The sequence below is a fragment of the Tachysurus vachellii genome, chromosome 17, assembly GCF_030014155.1.
Source record: "Tachysurus vachellii isolate PV-2020 chromosome 17, HZAU_Pvac_v1, whole genome shotgun sequence".
NCBI classification, from domain to species: Eukaryota; Metazoa; Chordata; class Actinopteri; order Siluriformes; family Bagridae; genus Tachysurus; species Tachysurus vachellii.
The window spans coordinates 21,143,973-21,149,755 of NC_083476.1; positions in this window are offsets into that span (position 1 = coordinate 21,143,973).

A 5,783-nucleotide genomic window follows, 5' to 3' on the forward strand; every position below is an offset into this window, starting at 1 on the left:
CAGTCCCTCGTCAAAACAAAGGGGCCTCCATCCAAACGTCTAGCAGACATTTCAATTAAAACACTGCTCTACAAACACACACACACTCACACACACACTTTCTCTCTTCTGTTTAGCATTTTCATTATTTTAACAGCAAACCGTGTCTGCTGTGATTTTTTTGTCAGGATTCATTTCCCGATCACGCCAACATTCTTGAGTAGGAAGTGAAGTGAAGGTCTGGAGGTGATTCAGCTCTCATGCTCTTTGCTGGATGTAATTTCCTTCCTGGAAAACTGCAGATAGAGCGAGAGCATGCTGCCTGTCAGAGCTGCTTCCTTTGCATATTTGTGATGAGATTCAGAGTGGCGCTGTTGCTCAATTTATGACCCACGCAAAAAATATTTAAAAACATCAGAGATTTGGGTTTCGACCCACAAATAACTGACAGAGTTATTTTTTAAGGTTAACGGTGCATACAATAGTGCACGATTTTTAAAACAAACTTAAAAAAAGTTTATGCATCAGGCAGTCACATGGTGTCAAGGGTGAATTTATTTATTCTTTTTTTTAGAAGTAATTTCTATTTCTGTAGGTAGGGAGAATTGATTGAAAAATTTGAGAATCGTGGCTTCTGCTGATGCAACAAAAAATTTAACTAGAAAATCTAATAGCTAGTGGCTAGTTATCATCTTAAATAATATTTATTATATAGCTATTATATAGAAGTAGCTAAATCTAGAGTTTGCTAGCACTGATTGTTCTGCTTATTTTAAAATTTATTGTTTATTATACCACTTTAGAGATTAAAAAAGGGATTAGCTCTGTTTATTTTGCATATAATTTAAATAATAGCTATTATATAGCATCAGCTAGTATCTACAGTTAGCTGGTGTCTAGAATTAGCTAGTATCAAGAGCTACTGCATCTAGGACTTAGAGTTAGCTTGTATCTAAAATCTAGTATCTCTGGTATCAAGAGTTAAAATCTATGGCTAGTATCTAGAGCTAGCTCGTGTGTATAAAGTTAACTAGTTTTCAGAGCTAGATTTTGTAGATCTAGCTAATATGTAATGTTAGCTAATAGTCAAGTCAAGTCAAGTCAAGAAGCTTTTAGTGAGAATAGTGAGAATCCTTGAGAATTGATCATGTATTAAACTGTTTTTTAGAGTTCATCTCGAGTTCCTTTTATAGTGAACTCATCCTAAAGTTGGCTAGCATTCATTATCCTGTTTAAAAAAAAATAAATCCTTTAAAATCATGGAGTATTAATTCTGTCTAGAGTTAGCTGTGATCTGGAGTTAGCTACTATCTAGAGCTAGCTAGTATCTACAGCTAGCTTTTATCTATAGTTAGCTTCTTCCTAATGTTAGCTAACTATAGAGTTAACATGATACTGTGGTGATATAAATCAAACGGTGTCTAAACACAATAATACATTTGCTGTATGATGAAACTCCAGACAGCTCGAAAAACAAACAGCAGGTTTCCATCAGACATTTTTGTTTTGGACAATATGCAACAGTAGATGATGTAAACTGGAGCAATTCAATTTAAAAAGCAGTGAGATTTCAAAACCGAGTTAAACGGAAATGCTTCAGGACGCAGAACCGCTCGATATGGTTGAGTTCAAATGCCTTGGATATGTTGTTGTTTTATAACTGAACAAGCAAACTAATTTTTATGCACTCTCATAATTTTGTAAGCTTTTTTATCTATATATATATATATATATATATATATATATATATATATATATATATATATATATATATATATATATATATATATATATATATATATATATATATATATATATATATATATATATATATAGGCACAATGGCTTAGTGGTTAGCATGTTTGCCTCACACCTCCAGGGTCGGGGTTCGATTCCCGCCTCCGCCTTGTGTGTGTGGAGTTTGCATGTTCTCCCTGTGCCTCGGGGGTTTCCTCCGGGTACTCTGGTTTCCTCCCCCGGTCCAAAGACATGCATGGTAGGTTGATTGGCATCTCTGGAAAATTGTCCGTAGTGTGTGAATGAGAGTGTGTGTGTGTGCCCTGCGATGGGTTGGCACTCCGTCCAGGGTGTATCCTGCCTTGATGCCCGATGACGCCTGAGATAGGCACAGGCTCCCCGTGACCCGAGGTAGTTCGGTTAAGCGGTAGAAGATGAATGAATGAATGAATGATATATATATATATATTTTTTTAACCATGTTGTACTCTGTATGTGACAAACGTAATTGGTACTTAATTTGTAGAAACATGAAGTCTGGGCATTAGTGCGATGAACGTGGTGCAGTGAGGGAATCATCATCACCCTTACAACAGCACTTGCTCAAAAGAAATCTCACCAACCTAGTTAGCATGAATGATTATCCAAATTATTAGCATCTTGTTCTGATCCACGCCATTTTTTGTACAACGTACGATTAACAATTCCTGATTGGTCGGCAGCTGAAACAAAGAATTATCATTCCCTAAAACTCCTAAAAAATAAACAGGGCCTCAGTCTTCTGCACACGAGGGCTCCACGTATCTCCGCTCAGCTCCACTCGACTCCGCACACTGACGCTGTGAAGGCCAAGCAGCTCCGTGACGGTCATAAAGCCCCAGACACCACTTAGATATTCATCAGAGGCCACGAGCACAGGCAAGATGAAATACCGTAATTTAAGCTGCTCATCTGTTTGAAGTGAAAACAAAAGAGTCTCTCAGAGCTCAGTGACACAAGATTGTTTCTCTTGTCATAACCAAGCAGATATTATTCCACCGAGAGCCGGAGGGAGGCTTCGGGAGGAATGAATAAAGAGTGAGCAGATTGCTGAGCCCGGGTTTAAATGGACTGTGGTGGACAGTCAGTGAAGAGACAGACACTAGTGTGGAAGCTGAGGCTTTCTTTATGTTTAGGGGGAAAAAAACATTAAACTCTATTAAATGTCGTTCCATGACATAAAATAGATGATAATAATCACAAGTTGAAAAGGGTTGAGTTTCAAATCAATGTATTAACTGCAATTATTTAAACTCCATTAGCGACATGTCGTTTTTATGTTTTATATATATTAAAAACGAAAGTGATGACCTCATTTGCACATAACTCTATCTAGAGCGCTATATCTAGTGTTAGCTACTATCTAGAGTTAGCTAGTGTAATGGCATAGATGAGATGAGAATAATAAGACTCTTTCAAATCTAAAAAAAACAAAAACTCATTTGTATATGCTGTGTTTGCGATAATCTTATTTCTCTGAATGTTGCTACTGGATGCTTGAATTTCCTCCAGGCTCAATAAAGATCTATCTATCTATCTATCTATCTATCTATCTATCTATCTATCTATCTATCTATCTATCTATCTATCTATCTATCTGTCTATCTCAGCTACATAGAGTTATTTTTGCACCAAAATAGGAACTGCAACCAGCACTAATCAATAGAGACCCATTAGGGCAAGACTCGCGCTGCCCCACGCTCACTCTACCAACTGGTTATTGACGGAGGACAAGCGGTGGACAGTGAAGATCACGACAGAGTTGTCAGGAGGGCATTTTTATGATAAATCGGATTGGTTTAAAAATACTAACCACAAACCAGGAGCAAGTTAAATCGAATAGATTTTTGTGAACAAAGAGAAAGCGAAGGGTTCGAGTTAGAGGGTGTTTTGATGTACAGAACTGTATTGATGGTATTATATATAAAAAAATTTGTTAAAACTTGGCAAACCTGATTAATGATATTAGCTCTTCTCTTCTTTATCTGCTGTATGAAACACAAACGAACAAAGATAAAGTTTAAAGTGGTTATTAGGAACGACGTTACAATATGTTCACCTAAGTGTAAGTGTAAGTGTAATTCACCTATGTGTAAGCCGAGCGTCGTGTCCTCTCGACTTTATTCTGCTCGAGGCTACGTCGTTATTAATGTGTTTTACTTCTCCAACATCTATAATCACGAGCCGGTGCTTCACATGAATAATAAAAATAAAGGTTCCTGAAGATCTAAAAAGACGTTTTTTTTTTTTGTTGTTGTTTTTTTGCAGTGATGCCATAGAAGAATCGATTTTGGTTCCCTTTCAGTACATGATTCTTATACCGTGTGAAAATTTCTACAGACTTTTTAAAAGGTTCCTCACAGAACTGTACACGCTAACAGAGAGCGATTGAACAACCTTTATTTCTAAGAACCTGTTTTATTTGATTATTTAACCTAATATTAAAGTGCTGATTGTCATAACCAGCATTTCTGTTTTCTGGTCCTAGCGATTGAGTGGTTCATGGTCATACTGCCCAGATTTTAAGATCCCTCTCTCGTCAGGACATAAACGTGTCCCGACATGGCGGACTCGCTCAAAGATGTAATGACAAGCTCGGAGTAGAAGAGGCTGTAAAGTTGATTTCTTGCTCAGTCTGTGACCTCTGCACAGCTCTGCATAAATACACAGGGTTTGGGAGGTGACCGAGTTTCAATTAATCACACTCTAACAGCAGTTTCACAGCGATCACTCGGGTAAATAAACAGAAAAAAACAGCAGATGACAACCTTGGGCTTTGAGATCGCTGGGGTGTAAATCGTGCAGGACGATCATGGAGGGGACATGCAATCTGCACACGGCTTCCTGTTCAGTCACCTCGAGATATAAAACCAGGCTCAGGCTGCGTTTGACTCCGGTTTCTTTATCAGAACGTCCGTGACATCCTTAAAAAAAAGAGCTGCTTCTTTGTTACTCTTTTTCATTAATAATAAAGATACACAGTGAGCTCTGGATTAGAGATCAGACTTCAATAATAAAAGAGTTCTATAAAATAAACAAAATGATGAATAGGTTCACCTCAAGCATTCAGAGAAAAGATTCACCTTTTTTATATTAAATAAAAAAACCTTTCCTTATATAATAGAGTAATAATCCTGTCAAGAAAGACTCTTTAACGCTACTGCAAACAAACAGGCATTTAAATCGCTCTCTGTGTAGAAAAATACCGAAGAAATATAAATAGGCGACGCGGGCAGCCGAGGGCCAAACGGTATTCAAATTCTATTCATTTTACTCGCTGACAAAAGTGAGCGGACGTGAAAGACAGGCTGTGGAGAAACTTTTAAATACTTTACGCATGCATAATAAGAGTTTTATAAATATATAAAAGGCAATGCTTAAACAGGATTTCAGATTATAGATCTGTTCTGAGATTAAAACCACTTGTGTGGTTCACATTGTGCCACCAAAAAACATCTCTGAAGACCTCCTTAGGTGTGCTGTGGTATCTGGTGTTAATAAGACATCAACACTACGTCCTGGAAATTTTACCTCCACGCACGAACTTTTCCAGCTGTTTGTGCTCCAGTAGCTCGGATCAGACTCTGTAGCCTTCACCCCACACACATCGGTGAGTCCTGGGTGTCCGTGACCCTGTTGCTGGTCCACCGGTTGTTCATCCTCTGAGCACTTTTGTAGGTACTAAACACTGATTGCTAGGAAAACCTCACAAGACCTGCCGCTTCGGAGAAGCTCTGACCCAGACGTCTAGACGTCACAGTTTGATCGACTCTTATTAAAGTCACTCAGGTCTTTACGCTTGTCTGTCAACACAACAACTGTGAGAAGTGACTGTTCACTTGCTGACTAATATATCACACCTTATATATATATATATACGCCACTGTAGTGAGATCATCAACGTTATTCACTTCAACTCTCTGGGGTTTTAATGTTATAGCTGAAGGATGTCATGAGATTTGTCCTGGTCTTTGGTGCTTGGGGTAAATAAAAAGCTGCTATCCTCTTTTAAACACACACACACACTC